Source organism: Hemibagrus wyckioides, linkage group LG19, assembly GCF_019097595.1.
Source record: "Hemibagrus wyckioides isolate EC202008001 linkage group LG19, SWU_Hwy_1.0, whole genome shotgun sequence".
Lineage (NCBI taxonomy): Eukaryota > Metazoa > Chordata > Actinopteri > Siluriformes > Bagridae > Hemibagrus > Hemibagrus wyckioides.
The window spans coordinates 11,324,819-11,342,414 of NC_080728.1; the positions used below are offsets into that span (position 1 = coordinate 11,324,819).

Genomic DNA, 17,596 nt, shown 5'->3' on the forward strand with positions numbered 1-17,596 from the left:
AAGGAAGGAATGGTGTACTCTCTCTCACTGTCAATCACACTGATACTGAGAACTCATGTATTTGAAAGAGGGCAGATGGCAATTTCCTTCATCTGTGTTACAGTGTCCTGTGATGCAACATGATCACATGTTAGTCCATGGTTTAATGGACAGGATTGTATTGTATTGTGGTATTTGTATACAGTATATTACTATAAAAAGCTGTAGCTGTACTGTCCAATTTATCTCTGTACCAAGGTTATCGTGGAAGTGTGAACTCTTTGCCCAGCAGGGGGCTCATATACCCCTCATTCCCTTTGTTCCCACCCTTACACTTCCCACTGTCCTGCTCACTGGCAGCTACACACAGAATTACAATACTCTACACCCAGAAACCCAACAGTGTCCTGACTAATCTTTTACCAGACTTGCAGCGAAAAAATAATTCATTTGTTTGTGTTGATCGAAAACGTCCGATAAGACGACTTCCATTCTGCTGGCGGAATGGAACACCAGCCTACTGCTAGAAAAGGTTAATTAAAAAACAACATATTGTGCAACTCTATTGTTCTTGTATCTGTATGGATTAACAAATGGTTGATACCGTGTAAAGACTTTGATAAAGCCAGAATTGGTCCACATCCTGAGGCTGGCTATTTGAAGAGTGCACTGCTTTCTTCTGACTCTAGCTCTTTTCTGTGCATCTCTCTCTCTCTCTCTCTCTCTCTCTCTTTCTCTTAAAACCATAGACACACTTTGTACTAGACACTGGATGTGCTTTAAAGCCCGGTGATGGATTACTTTAGTCAACTGAAATATTGTGTTTCATTGTTTTTCTATGTAATTGCCTGACCATCGAGCCGGCCAGCCCAAAACTTTCATTTTCTCTCTCTGACAGATGGACTGACCTTACTCTCACACCAGCAAATGACAAGTCACTGATGTCACTCCAGGTTTGTCTTTCGTAGCCATGTAGTTACGGCTACTGTTATCTCTTGTGATTGTGCAATGTCTGTTTTTTTATGGTATAGATAGGAATTGACAATAGCAACATGTTATAGCATCTACAGTATTATGAACTTGTATGCAACACTCCATGTTCACACTAGCTAGTGGCAATGCTACAGGCCCTCATTCATTCCCTATGCACTGCTATTTACTACTAGTAAATTCATAATACTCCTCAGATCAATCCATTAGCATGCATTTTCAGACCACTGACACAGTCCTCCCTGCACTTAATACAGATTTAGCAGTGTAGGCCACACAAATATTACAGAAAACATACATCCTTAGTCTTATCTTTAACTGAATTTTATTACAAAAGTACAGTGCATAGCAGAGCAAGTGACAATTGAACTGAATTATTACTTGTTTGTGTAAACGCAGGTTAAATTCAGATGAGGCTTGGGGCTAGAAATGCATTCCTGTAATATTAAAAGGAAATGTTAAGCTCCAGTTCACTTTGTCACTTGCTAGTGTACATGCGAATGCAGGCTAAATCTACAATATTGAAATGCCATAAAGTTTTATACATAGCATGCAATTATTTTTATTGTTATTATAGCCTGTTATTATTATTGTAATAAATATTTGGTGTAGCCTTTTGCTAGATATACATCAATTACCACAATTAACAGCCCATTTTATTGCATCTAATAAAGACAATGGACTTTGTTTTATAAACAACAGGCATTAAAGGCCATTAACGATTTCAGCCTATTTCAGCTGATACGTGCACTACACAGGAGAGGAGTCTTTTCAGCACTGAATGCTGAAGAAACACTTGTAAGATTGCAGGCTGCTTGACATCCAGTCATTTTCTCAGGAGTATATGGAAGTAGATGAAAGATAGGAGAAGCATTTCTGATCCTGCTTCACTGGAACTTGCAAAAAGCATTCATTTGATAGCGATCAGGCAAGCCTAGGCATGCTTAGTCCTGTTTTTAAGCCTGCTACCTTTATTTAATTATTACACAGATGTCTTATACAAAATATTGGCAGACCATTTATTAAAAGTTCAAGTGATGTCCTCATAATAATCTTTATAGTGACTGGAGGACAGGCTTTCTGTTATCCCAAGGATCAGCTTAACTGCTTGAATGTTTATTCTTACATACCCTCTAAACTCCGAAACAGTGTTCCAGAGAATATTAAGAATGAAAGACATTTATATTAAAGATGTCCTTGCTTAACGTGGCCTATTATTTTATTTAACTTTGTCAGGATATTAGTAATGCTAGATTTATAATAAATCCACTGCGCAGGTATTCCTCTAAAGCCACAACAGTTCCTGCCTCCACTCCAGCCATATAGGTCAGCGGTATCCAATAAATGTTTGTGAAGGTCCAGCTCTATAAAATTCCTTGCTTTTAAATGTCCAGATAAGCAACTAATATAGCTGAATGGTGACAACAGTTACCTTTTATTGCTTAACCATAAATGATTTGTTCATGGCTATAAATAAGATCACTTGAAGTGGTTTCTGTAGTGCCTTCATGCTGCTACATTTTGATTGGTGCCACAGACTCTGAATTGATGAGACATCTGGTTTGATGATCTGCTCCAGAAGCTGTAGTCACTATTATACCACAGCCATTATTTCATACATTGATCATTTCTGCTACAATATGTTTTGAACTCTCAGTTAGATCCAAGTGCAATGCTTTGCCGGTTCTCTGCCAGCTGATGACGCCAGATGCAGGGATGAATGCTTTCTTTCTTCTAACACACAGCACTGAATCCTTGGTGATGATCTAGCTTGAATGCTTTAAATGAGGTAGACTCTGCAGTACTGTGAACTCTGACACCCTTGCACTATAAAAACTCTCTCATTTCCAGCTATCCACCTGTGCCACATAAACACACTCAGGCACAAAGTGCTGTGTGTGGCATGGCTGTGCCGGCTGAGAGCTTGACTGAGTGACTGTTACACTTCAGGCAGGTCTGGGCAGCTGGGATGCTATTACTGATCATTAAGTTGAACCTGAAATAATGGAAGGCTATTATTATCCAAGGTGGTCTCTCAGATGTCTGTCATAGTCTTGAGAAGCTCTGTATTCACATGCTCTCTGTGTCTCTCAAACGCACACATACACAGACACAGTAGCTGCTACTGTAACAAGAGTTCATTGTTCTCCATGGCACTGCTATATTCATTAAATCAGAGCTTAATGAGGGCAGCCTGTGCAAAGCAGCCCCCCCCATCCCCCTTGTCTTTCACACACTGCATGTCTGGGGCATCTTTTCCTCTCTTGTAATCACATGCATGTGCAGCCTGTTTCAATAATCAGCACATGCCCACAATTAGCATGAACTCCCCAATCTTTAGTGCGTTTACTCCACTAAACCCAGGATAAACAGATAAAGACCATTGTAACCCTGTACCCATGTGTCACTGTGCCCTCTGCTTAGCTGTTAACACGGCTCTCTCTTTTACACGCCTGTGATGTAATCTTATAACCAACTGTAAGGACTGACTGTGCGATTATCCCCATTCTGTCAGCTTAAGAACAGCTGAGAAGCTGATTCACGCCCACTATGAATATCTTTGCTGACTGATGGTATAAGTAGCACATAAATACCCTCGATAGCTCCTTGAATGCATTACACTGGCCATGTCTGGGACATGTAGCAGGCCCACTGACTGAGTCACCCTGCAACTGAACTGTAGCTGAGAGCTAATAATATCCCTTTTAAGAAAGCCAGACCTGCATTGTTTAATAACAGCTAGAGTGATTGGACCAGAGCCGTTTCTAGCACGTTTCTTATGAGGTAAGAGGCTCTCAGATGCCAGCCTCTCTCCCAGAAGAGCGTTCTTAATTAAACGCCACTCACAGGGAACCTGTTTCTGCCACTGAATTTGTGCCAGCTGTCTGATACTGTGCAGAGAAATGCAAAGTGATGAATTACAGCACTGCCATGATTCGTGATAAACTAATACAAACTGCCAGGATTATTGTGTCCTCAGAGGACTGAAAAGTAGGTACAGCTTATATGTAGGTGTCAAGACATATTTAACACGCCATGCAGAGCAAGAGGATCAGACTCCACTTCTTGTGAGGCACATCACTGGAGAGATGAACTCTGGTCACGTGACACACTCACATTGTGTTGCCAATGGCTGATTGAAAATGAAATGCCTTAGCACCACTGTGTCATGGCACAACATGCACCCTGAGCTTACTTATACACATTATCCAATATATACACTCACCTGCCATTTTAATAGGAACACCCATACACCTACTCATTCATATAATTATCTAAGCAGCCAGTCATGCAGCAGTCTATAAAAAGGCATAAAATTGTGCAACCATAGGTCAAGAGCTTCCGTTTAATGATCACACCAAATAGCAGATACGGAATATTGGAAAAACATCATTGCCAGGTCTTTTTCCAGTTTCAGTGAACCTATGCTTTACCCTTAGACTCCTGTTTTTGGCTGACTGGAGTGAAACCTGATGTGGTATCTGCTGTTGTAGCTCATCTGCCTCAAGATTCAGCATACTGTATATACTGAGCTGCTTTTCTCCTCACCACGGTTATAAAGAGTGGTCGAGTTACTGTAGGCTTCCTGTCAGCTTGAACCAGTCTGGCCATTCTCCTCTGACCTCTCTCATTATCAAGGCATTTCCTCCTACAAACATGCAGCTCACTGGATGTTTTTGTTTTTCATACCATTCTGTATAAACTCTAGAAACTGATATGTGATAAAATCCCTGGAGATCAGTTTCTGAAATCTTCAACCCAGCCTCGTTTGGCACCATCAAACATGCCATGATCATAAAGTGACTGATATCACATATCTCCTTCTGTTGATGTTTGGTGTGAACATTAACATAAGCTCTTGACCTGGACCTATATGATTTTAGATTTCCCATGACTGGGTGATTGGATAATTGCATGAAAATGCAGTGGCTTTCATTTCAAAATGGCAGATCTATATACATCCTATCATTGCTCAAATGCCAGTCATCAAATGGGGACCATAAATGTCACTCCAGGAGGAGCATGTTATCCCCATGCCTTGATTAGATGTTTGTTTAGTTTGAGCCTGAATAGCAGAGGTCCCAATTGGGAAGAGGCTGGAAGAGAGACCAAAACGGACTCGCTCAGACATTTCCTGTAACTGTTTTATCAGATGAGGAGAGGTTCAGAGTCCAGTTCATCAAAAGCACTTTATTAATACAACATTTTTGGAAACTTGACATCGCTGGATAATAACTTACTGTAAGGTGAAATTGGAGCTTCTCGATATGAAATATCAACGAAATGACAACAGATTCAACTGCACTCTGAAGATCATGATAAGAGAATAAAGATAAAACTTTTAATAAAATTGAGTGTGACTTCAAATGTGTGCTGTAAAATACGCCCCTGTAAACATAACAAGGATGACTGTATACATTTAAAACTACAGCTCCAACCGTGTGCCCTCTAAGGAAAGGATTTATTTCTAAATCTAACATGGCTGCACCCTCGGGCAATGGAGCGAAAAGAACTCATCCGTCAGCGTTATCCATCATCCAAAAGAAATCCTTGAACATCAGCAGTTCTGGCTTACTTCAAGTCTCCCTGCTTAGGACTTACACAGTCTCGATCCAACTCACCATTTCTGTTCCAGAATCCCACTTTTCTGCTGAAAACTGCAACCATGCTGAAGAACAACAGACCACAACATCAAATTACCAGTTAAAAAAAAAAAAAAAAAAAGCTTTCCACTGAAGGACTGGTTGAAAATGGGACAGCGAAAGAGGAATTTCAGATTTATACAGTATAGTACAATCAAAACATCTGCAAGGCACTTATTGGATATTTGCAGGAACCTAAATAAACATGAGCTAAAGTTTCAGACAGCTCTGATTTCACAATTGAGGAATGTCCTAGATTGGTGCCCTCCCTTCCTCTCAATTCACGATCGTCATAACCATTTAAGAGTTAAACAGATCATTAAAAGACCTCAAAGGAGGGGAAAAAAATGTACTGGGTTACACAAGTGGATATGCAGGACCTTGCTCATTCCACTTACAAAGTAGAGGGTATCAGATTAAAAGTAGGGGACGGCTAGTGCAGAACATGATGTGGTCAGAGTTGCTGGCCTGCGTCCCTTGAGCTTTCTCTTCCAGTGTTAATCACTGTAACAGAACGCTAATTGAACTTTCACAACAGTTGTCCAAAGTAAATATTTTCTCAGTATTAGTTTACATGGATCCATTTTTTAAAAAAATGCTCTCGCATACTTTTTCTTTTGCCTTTGAGCTCTGGTAATATCCAGACATATGCGTGTCCTTTTCAAAGCAAAGCAATTCCACTTTCGTGTGATAACCTGAAATTAAGAAAAGAGTTTTGCAGCCATTTAATGAGAAGTCTTCTGATACAAACTCTCTAATTACACTGTCGTCTGCAGATAGCATAATTACATATTTTGACATTCTAGCAAAAATAAACACAACAGAAAAAAAATGACTTTGCACATTTGAATGTTGGTTTGAATGTTGGTTATCAGGCTAAAATGAATAGTTTAGGCTGGTTTCAGGCCTAAATTGGGTCAGTTTAACAGTTCAACAGGCAACTCTGGTTCTTTATCAGCTTCTATGTTGTAGTTGTGTTGTTCAGCCTGGAGCTGAAGGATCTAGACTCCGGAAACACAGGGTAGTGTTCTTTACATCCTGCCCCAGCCAGGCCTATGGCAAAGCCTCGTTATCACTGTGCAGAATTACTGCCAGATTCCTCTGGGCTCCACACGCCCTCACATTACAGCAAAAGAAAAGAGCAAAGACGAGAGCATGAGAGAGACAGAGACAAAGTGGGAGGGTTAAAAAAAAAAAGGAGAGAAAATGGTGCAGTTGTGCATTCCAGAGGCTATTTCAATCGTCTGTCACCAGGTTCAATCTGTTCCTTATAAGGCAAGGGCATTCCCCTCATATTTTCCAAACACCACACTGTTATCAGATCCAGTTTCGTGGACAATTATTCTCCCTCAAGAGTCCACTGGGCTACCTACATCTGCATTTAGGCCCTGAAGCATCACTCTGGACAAAAGAGCAGAAAAAATGCTCCAAGATCAGCTTCCTGTACCTTGCCACAATTCACATGGATGCCATCAAGTTAGTACACTTAATTATCTTGGTTTGACAAAAGGCATCTGGATATTTCTGAGCCATGATGGCGTGTTATGGGATGGTCAATAGTGTTATTAAAATCCACAAGTTCCTGTACTGCAAACTAGTCAGCTCAGAGAATTCACTTAGCAAAGCAAACCGCTCTTCAACCCTCCAGCCCCGGCCTGTCCGCAATCCCACAACAGAAACAGATGAAACAATACAAGAATGTTCGTGACTGGCAACAGCACACCGCAAATATTTTGGGAAGAAAACAAGGAGGGGGAATCCAGCCAGAATATACAGCACAGATGATGCTACTGAATGTCTCGGTAAGTGAAGAGCGTAGATCAAGGGTCCCTAAATCCAGTCTACACAAGTCAAGTGGTTTTTTTTTTTTATTGTTCTTCCTCTATGTAACTTGTATATACTGAAATGAAATGTTGTTTCTTCAGGACCCTGGTGCAAAACATAAAAGTGCAGTAGCACAGTAGGACTGTATACAGTGCAAATACATGACTGTGAGATAAGTGCAAAATGTATAAATAAATTTAATGCATGGAACAGGACTCTAAAATGTTAGATCTGGTAGGAAAAAAAGAAGGAGAAAGGTTTAATAGAAATCTTCTAGCAGCACTCACTATGAGGTGCTGGGAAATTACACCTTCTAACTAGGCTGAACTCCAGCCCTCCACGCCTGGCTGAAATTAGGCACCCCTTGCACAGTTTAAATAAATAAACTTACCACGACTACTCAATTTACTGCAGCAGGAAAGAAAATTTTGCTGAAGAAGTCGCTGTGGGTTCGGATAACATGTTGCACAGCTTTAATTTTGAGTTCTAAATGAATACCTACAGTGAGTCCTGCTGGAAGCAAATAAACACACTGACTCTGGACTGCAGGAGTGATACAACACTACAGACATTCAGTTAAAAGCACATGTAGATTATTTATTCAGCACAAATAACAAATAATAGTTAATGCTGCACTGGGAATTTTTCTATGTACAGTATATGTAAATGAATTCATACACTAAAATCTGAAGTTAAAATGTACAAACCTGAATGCATTTCTTATGCATTAATTGAAATTTGTAAGTTTGGAAGTTGAAAAAAAAGTAAACAAACTATTATAAAAGACATTTTCTAATACCAAAATTAGAAAACGGCTTTTTGGTGGCACAAATTCAATTTTCAGAACTCTACATCACTAACATTCCAGTCCTTTAGCCTTTTAAAAATCAGAAAATCTACATTTCACATGTGAGTATGCTCAGTAAATGCTTTTTCCTGGTAATGGCTGGCATGGATCCAGAGAGATCCAGAGATCTCAGGAACACTAGGTTCGAGATGGGAACACACCGTGGATGTGATGCCAGTCTATTGTTGGACATCACACACCTTTACTGTAGTCCACCTGCCAGCATTTTCTAGGAAGTTGGAGGAAATGGCAGAACCCCATGGAGTGAAGTGGAGTGAGCATCTAAAGCACTTCACACACAGTAACTTGAGCTCAGAATCGAACCGCTGCACCACCCTAATATCCTGAATCTGAATTTTAGGGGAAAATATCTTCTAAAAAATCTTTTATGCATCTAAAATTAAATATGCTTATATAAAACTATATGTTTTCTACCTTGCACATATTAAAGAAATGTTACACCATTTCAATTTGACTCAACTAATTCAACTGCAAAACATTTACAATTCATTAAAGCACAGAAATTCGTGAGAATAAACATGAACAGATGTTTGGAGGAAAGCAGGAAGGAATGCATCTCAATACTTTAATAAGCTTCAACAACAGCAACAAATAAACAGAAAAGCAGACAGCATCCCTTGTCAGTGGAGCAAAGCAGCGCACGCGCTCGCTACAGCGCGAGACATAACGGATACGCACAACAAAACTTCAGGAGGAACTTTTACTCTGTGTGCTGAAACCACGTCGGATAAATAAGTCACAACTAACACAATGTACCACAACTTACCTGCCACTGAGTGCAAATCTGGCTGAGCTTTAGCCTATAAAACAAAGTTGAGGAGGTTTCCGCTCAGGCTGCTCACTCCTCGGACCCCGACAGTCTTCTGTAAGAGATGCGCTTTCTCATGAAGCTCCTCCTCCTCCCTTGAGCGTTTATCTGAAATGAGCCACGCCTACCATCGATCTCGTAAATACGACTTCTGATCGAAACTGCATGCTCAGTCAACTGCACTAAATACTAAAAGTGCTGTATTGCACATGACAGCATGCAGTTTGTGAGAAATTCACCCATTTGTAATGCAGAGACTTTTCCCTTGAGTCAATAGTATGTTCAGTTTTATACTGACATAAGAGAAAACAATTGCATTACACTGTTAGCTCCTAAAACAGACCGAGGGCTTTGTTTCTCATTCAATATTATCCAGCAACTTCCAGTGTTATATAAGTGAGAAAGCAAACGCTGATTTCAGCATATCAGAACATAATGCATCATAGTTTTGATGATTTATGTCAGAGATTTACTGCAAACTGCTGTAAATATAAATACAAACATTGACTCAGTTCAATTTATAAGCTTTGGAACCCTATCTACGTGAACAGAGAGCACAGATGAGGAGGTGATAGCTGGACAGGGTAAAGAACTAAAGCACTGCTGGTCTCTTTAGGTGCCACTGCTATGAACAGGCCGATGAATGGCATTGTAGAAAATGTAGGAAATTTTACAGAAAGTGAATAAAAGTAGTTTAGACCAGTAGAGACCAATCCTGCTATGGTGGGGCTGCACAAGTCAGTGCACTCTCACTCCTAAGCCTGGATAACAACAGAAAGAAGAAATCCAGTGTAAAACCTTTGCCAAAATTAAAAAAAAAATATGCCAGATTAATGCGCTGCAAAAGCAAAAGACACAAAGTAAAAATATTTAGACCAACATGCTGGAAAACGAAGTTAAAACTCCAAACAGAATTGTATACAAAATAAATCTTGCACAACACTGAAGATGACTTGTTAATTCAGAAGATTAATATACAAATTGTTCATAGTGGATTTTTTCTTGGAGTGAAGAATAAGGATAAAAAAAATTATTCAGAATAACCACATCTATGCTTTACACTATCTATCTATCTATCTATCTATCTATCTATCTATCTATCTATCTATCTATCTATCTATCTATCTATGTATTTATTTATTTACAGCATAAGTGAATCGCCTTGACAGACACGTCAGCAGGTGGACCCAACATATCTCAAAGAGCCATCATTCAAAGTAAATCTGTCAACCATATTTTAATTAGGTAAAGCCTGTAAAAGGGTTCACCTGACACACTTCTTCAGAGTCACTTGTGTGTTGCACAGCACTATTTACAGAACTGTGCAGAGCAGTCCAAATCTGCTCACTGACCACTCAGTGGCTTTAAAATATTGGCTCTTCTTGACAAAATAAAACACGGCAGGATTTTTTATGAACAATTAAAGGAACGATCTGTCAAGCTGGCACTAAAAAAAAGAAAAGAAAAATATGTTCAAATACCAATACATACAACGTTTTGAGAAATGGAGGAAGCAGCCAGACTGGCTTGCAGAATTCCCTTTTTTGGTGATCCTTCATGAAACATTATTCGTAAACTAAGCCACTGTCTGTGTGGATCATAGTCAACTTTCATCTTGGCAAAAGGCAGGGTGGCGGTCTGTTTAAACACTTAAACACAAGCCTAATATATGCTGAGGAGTGAAAGAAACTCTACTTCTTTTCATAATGGATTTCCAATTCGGACAAGGTGCCCAAACTACCCTCCAACCTGTACTATTAAAGGCCTATGTGATACTCTCAGTAGAATAAACCCCAAAAATACTCATTTCCTCTGGGGCCAAGTGATATATAATAATAATGCTCATTTTGCACAGCTATAATTTTTACTACAGAATGGCTTGTCAGGATGTGGGCTGCTTTATTCAACTACAAATAAAAAAAACATTTAACCAACTTTAGATTAGAAGAATTTAGATACTTTTGAGTCTATGTTTTCTGAATATTACCTTACTAGTGAACTTGTAAGTGGTTCTAGTTATGAATTTTTTGGTAAAAAAAAAAAAAAAAAGACTAAACATTCCTACAGTGTCGTTGCATGTTGTAGGAATGCTGAATGTTGCATGACCAGAAACATTGTGTGAGTGACATTTCATGAAGATTGTTAAAAAAAACACATTATAGTACATTATGTTCTTAGAAGATTGCACGTATTTATGGGTGATTTAAGTGAAAGACAATACGACATACACCGATCAGGCATAGCATTATGACTACCTGCCTAATATTGTGTTGGTCCCCCATATGCTGCCAAAACACCCCTGACCTGTCGAGGCATGGACTCCACTAGATCCCTGAAGGTGTGCTGTGGTATCTGGCACCAAGATGTTAGCAGCAGATCCTTTGGAGCCCACTTACAGAACTTAAAGGATACCTACAGGACTTAAAGGACGTACAGGATTTAAAGGATACTTTAAACAGATACTGACCACTATAGACCGGACCAGAGCTGCAGTTTTGGAGATGCTCTGATCCAGTCGTCTAGCCATCACAGTTTGGCCCTTGTCAAACTCGCTCAAATCCTTATGCTTGACCAGTTTTCCTGCTTCTAACACATCAACTTTGAGGACAAAATGTTGACTTGCTGCCTAATATATCCCACCCACTAACAGGTGCCATGATGAGGAGATCATCAGTGTTATTCACTTCACCTGTCACTGCTCATAATGTTATGCCTGATCGGTGTAAATCAGTAAAAAAATTTGAATCGCTGTCACTGCAGATGACAAAAGATTGAGTGAAGAATGTTTGAGTCTTTATCAGATGAACTCTTTTTCTCTCATATTGTGTGTGTGTGTGTGTGTGTGTGTTAAAGAAACACCCAATATTCAAATGTTTGCAAATAGATTTAGCAAACACCACCATGGGGAATAATAATTTGTTTGCTTTGCACATATGCCTTTGATGAAAACAAAATAATTCATCAGATTTTTTTTAAATTGACATTTTCCCACAGAATATAAACAGCGAGCAGTGAAATACCTTTCTTCTTATCCACAATTTGTTAAATAACTAAATGCAACCAGGTGTTTAGTCTCTTGATCTAAGAGATTAAATCTAGTCTATATTTACCTCAGTGACTTCACATATTTATCTCATCAGTAAGCTTATGTTTATAGAGACACATTCTGGGTATGATCTCATTTGTGTCCAGTGGTCAATATAAATTTTTGGACATATTAGGAAGTTAAGTAAGCATCAGAATAGTTTTTGTTCTAGGAATGGCACTGTTACAAGAAAGGCTCTGTCTGTGTCTATGTCTGACCTTGTTGAAAATAGACTGTCTGAGCTACGAACACTTCAACAGCCCAGTATAAAACAGGGAAGACTGCAGTGTGCCAGCATCATTTCTCTTACCCCATAGCACATGGCCTCATTTTATTTCTGGCCAGTCGATTTTTCATGAATGGCTTAGTGAGGGTAGGTAATTTTAAACAATGTTGCCTTGTATGTGCAAGTGCAATTACATTCTCAAGATGGTTCAATTGCCTGCATTCATCAGCGTTTCTCAATAGGCCCGAGTAAACATAATGAGAAAGCATAGGGGCGAATATCTCCTCTCACATTCTCTGCCTGCTGGTAGTTTCACAGCCGAAGAAAGGAGGAGCAGGTAGTAACAGGTCAACTCTTGCTATTGGTCATAATGGACAAAGCTGATGTTGAGTGCTGACTTTCCCTCAATCAGTCTGGAGAAAAAGAGAGGAGCTATGACAACCAGGATTGTCTTAAAAAAATCAAACTAATGGTCAATTAAAGCAGTCTAAATTCCTTTCCAAACTTCAAATTTGCTAACAGTGTCAAGAATATTTTTATATATTCAGTCAGTCATTTACAGCTTAGGGTTAAGTCCTTTGTTTAAGGGCCCATGGTGGACTTGGGATTCAAACTCACAACCTTCCAGTCATTAGTCCTTAACCACTTCCCTATATACGTACATATATCAATTAGCAAATAATGCATATTAATAAAGAAGAAAACCTAGCAGAGTTAGTAATTTTTTAAAGACTGATGGTATATTTTTATTTCACATATCCAATCGGCAAATCAAGTGGCAGCAGCGCAATGCTGAAAATCATGCAGATACAGGTCAAGGGCTTTGGATAATGTTCACATCAGAATGGGGAAAAATAGTTATTACAGTGACTTTGTGCATAGCATTATTCTTGGTTTGAGCTGAGTTGGTCTGAGTATTTCATATACTACTGATCTCCTGCCATTTTTATTCACAACAGCCTCGAGTGTTTAGACCGAATAATTCTCAGAGTGAAAACATCCAGCGAGCAGCAGTTCATAACTCTGATGATGGAGGAGGCCAGACGAGCATGGCCAGACTGTTTTGAGCTAACTGTAAGCCTAGAGTAACTCAAGTAACATTTCTTTATCACTGTAGTGATCAGAACAACTTCTCAAAACACACAACACACTGAACTTTAAGTCCAATGGACTATAACAGAAGGAGAACATATCAGATTTCATCTCTGTCAGACAGAAACAGGAATCGGGGGCTACAGTAGACACAGAATCAGTGAAACTGGACAGTTGAAGACTGGAAAAATGTCTCCTGGCCTTGTCCAGTTTTAGTGACCTGTGACCAGTCATCCTCCTGAATGTGATGTATAATTGTATGTTGTAGTCTTGGTTGAGTCTCAAAATTGTTTGTCTAAGAGTAGGAAACTACAAACACTTACGTTCATTTAAAGAGTGATTGTACTAAAAGTAAAGAGAGTTTCACAAAATAAAAACACTTTTAATCACTAATGTAAACTAAATGAAACTAGTAAACACAGGAAAACGTTAGCTAATTATCAACTCTTGCTATGCAAGCTAGCATGATAATAATGCTGACAAACTATACAAACTAATTGAATACTTATAGCTAGCCGGCTAACACAAACCGCTGTGATAAAGACAGTGTACAAAGCAGCAGGTAGATTACAATGATAGGTGTTGTGTCTCATTTGCATTCACACATCTGTTCGATTTTTGTTAGGAATTTAAGATGAATGCCTAAAAGCTGTCTGATGCAAAAAAAAAAAAAAAGCCACCTTATGACTTTGCATATCATTCTAAATAATTGCATTGATATTGTGTATGAAACTGTAATGAGTAGAAAGTAAAGTTTCAAAAGTCAAAAGTATTAGGTGAAAGAAAGAAACTAAAATATATATACTTAAAAAGCAGATTTAATTACAGAGATCAGATCTTTGGAGTCTGCTTATAATCTACATTTACATTAAGCAATCCAAACACTTATATGTACTCTTTTGTAACACAGAAGCTAAAACGAGAGCTGGCAGCAAAGTGTAGCTTAGTGCCACGTGTTTTTTTCATTTCTCCAAGGCTGGCCTTTGAGGACGGAATAAATCTCGATGTCCTGAAACGTTACACTCTGGTGTGGAAACTTGGGTTTTGAAACTGCATAAAAGAGATAGCTAGAACCCTGAACTTTTCCTGTGCTTGTCCCTACCAGCCACTCCATGGCTAATTTCTTTCCACCATTATGGAAGATGATTTATTATTATCGGTTATATATATAATGCACTTCAAAAAAGCTCCTGTAAAACTAAACACTCAGCAGTATCCTGCCTGAACTGGGCTCTGGGGTGGGTTTCTTAACATGTAACAGGCCTTGGGATCTTTCTTGGCTGGTATTTCATCATCACTAGGCACATGTTATACATAAACACATTCATCAAAGTGGATTGAGTTAAACTGCCTATTCAGAGTAGCTAAAAACCTGAGTAAAAGTATTGTGGTAAAGAAAATGACTCAAGCAGATGTAAAAATAGTCATTTAAAAAGAAACGTGTGCGGCACTGTTAGTCTCACTCCTGCGACTCTCCTAATACATACCTCTAATCCTAATAACAACTCAGAATAAGAAATTGTTTAGTGAACAGACGAGTAGCAACTTGCTTATCTCACTTGTCACAGAATCAGGTTTACATTTCTGAATAGTAAGCAGGTGTGATTTAATACATGCAATGACCTGAAATAAACCGTTGAAAAAGAACATCCCTTGTTTATCAAGGAATTGTATTATTTAGTTAACTCAATATTTTTCAGTAAGTGCTTTATCATGGTCAGGGTCACAGTGGATGTGGAGCATAATCAGGGAAGACTGGGCGTGAAGCCGGAATGCATCATGGATGTAACGCCAATCCATCACAGGGCACCATACTCACGCTCATATACACCCGGGGTAATGTAGCATAGCCAGTCCACCTAATGACATGTTTCTGGGAGGTGAGAGGAAACCAGGAAACCCAAATAATACCCACTTGGACACAACTGTGATGTGTTATTTCAGGTGCAACGTCAAGCTAAAATTCTGCCCCGTTTTCAACAAATTACTGGCTTCCTCTAATCCTTCCATCTCAGCTATGGATGAAGTTGCACCAGGCTGGGTGGTGGCCCAGGGAGTGCACTGATATACACATTTTTGATGAAATATTTAAGTGAAAAAAAGCAGCCTTTGTCTACAGAGATATCCGGCCTTTGCAAATTTACGGGCTTATTCAAAACATCCATCAGTCTCAGCTGCTGTTGAATGTAAAGTGACTGGCAAACTTTGACAAGTGAAACAATGGATTGCATCATGACTTCAGAAAGATTTAATGTTGTACTGAATAAACTGGCCAGTAGACCACACAAGAGAAATTTTTCAATCATACTTGCAGTGATGCAACCCATCCAAACAACTAAAACTGATTTTGAAAAGTAAACAACCCCTAAAATTGTTCACTAGGTATGAATCTTTATGGCATTTAGCAGACACCCTTATCCAGAGCAACTTACCTTTTATACATCTGAGGAATTGAGGGTTAAGGGCCTTGCTCGGGGGTCCAGCAGTGGCAGCTTGGTGGACTCCCAACTTTCCAGTCAGTAGTCTAACACCATAAGCACTAAGCTACCACATCCCCAACTAAGCAGTTAAGGGCCTTGCTCATGGGCCCAGCAGTGGATGCTTGGTGGTCTTGGGATTTGAAATCACAACCTTTCGGTCAGTACTGTAGGTCAAAACCTTCACCACTGAGCTAGCTCCACTCCCCATAGGGTTTACTTCTTTCACTTGCCTCTTAGTTGTATGACCGAACAGTGTGCATTTATGTTCAGTTTCAACTGTTCTAACTTGTTACAACTTTTAAAATTGTGGCATTTGTTAAATCTGTTATATATCCATGACCTGACAAGTGCACAAGTTGATAACAAGTGCACTGTATGTCTCCTTTGTGTTCAAAGTTCTTTGGTTTTCCTCATGGTGAGAGATAACAAAAGGAAGTTTATATGTGCGTTTCCTCACATGTAGTAAGACTTAAAAAGTAGTCCCTGTTTCACTTAAAAGAGTTTTTTTTAGAGTTACTTAAGTAAAGTTGACATTGTACATATTTTCTGGCGATTTTATTTTAAAAATTATAATCTTTGAAAACTTTTTTAGCATGACATTGCAGCATTTTAAAATTTTAATGAGGGCCTATGGTGAAAAGGGGGGTAATAATTCCGGGAGGCTGCTGTCTGGAGAAACTGGAAAATCTAATCAAAACACATACTGATAATTTACAATTCAGTGACTCAGCAGGACTCAATAAAACCCTCATGCTGCATGTCACAGCTGCTCTCACATACTTGTTGAATTCTGTGACTGTGAGCCTTTACTTTCTTGAACTGCTGTGACATGCAGAACAGTTCAGCAAGAGACAACAAAGCTTTGGAAGCAATTTCACAGCAAAGGTCACACAGAACAATGTGTGGGAGCTTTAACAGTACCGCCGAGACTGCATTTATGTCCAATCAAAACTGGACCATCTGCTCATCATAAAATACAGAAAGCTGGATGAGTAGAACTGTCTTCAAAATGAGAGAACGTGAAGTTACACACATAGGAAAGTCAAATACAAAATAAATAAATGAATGAATGAAAAAATTGTGATACTTCTGGAAAACTAGTAATACTCCCAGGTTTATTTCAAACAAAAGTTTCAACTACATAGTTCCTAGGATTATTTTTTTTAACATGGTATGTTTTTGAAAGTAAATGATATTCAGTAAAAGACCAGATACAAAATGATCTGCACCCCTGCAATGAGTATTTAGTGAAGTGTTCCCAAAAAAGAATAACACCACCGAGCCTCTTCCTGTTCACTTAAAGGACACACATAGGCACACTTCCTGCTTATATTCTTTTTTTTTTTGCGTATATATGACTCAGCAGGGTTCAGCTGAGACAGCCATTTTAACCAGTTGATTTTGGGTTCCTAAGAACATTAATGTGTTGAATGTAATCATGACTTGGGTCACTAATTTGTTTATATATTCAACCAGATTGTAACCTCCTGGCAGAGACAAGAAGGATTTGCACTAAAATATTCTTCACAACAGCGATAAATCATTATTTTTAATGATTTATAGTAATTCATCATTACTAACCATCCACATTTTCAGAAGAA

At 38.9% G+C, this 17,596-nt stretch overlaps 1 protein-coding gene across 1 annotated transcript in view; it reads right to left on the bottom strand.

Annotated features, from left to right (window-relative positions):
• The window catches only part of cald1a (caldesmon 1a), a 49,672-nt gene extending 40,446 nt beyond the window's left edge, over nt 1–9,226 (bottom strand). Inside the window, exon 1 of the mRNA XM_058416711.1 lies at nt 9,071–9,226. The gene's annotated coding sequence lies outside the window, so the exon portion shown is untranslated. The remainder of the gene's footprint in view (nt 1–9,070) is intronic.
• Nucleotides 9,227–17,596: the final 8,370 nt, after the last annotated feature.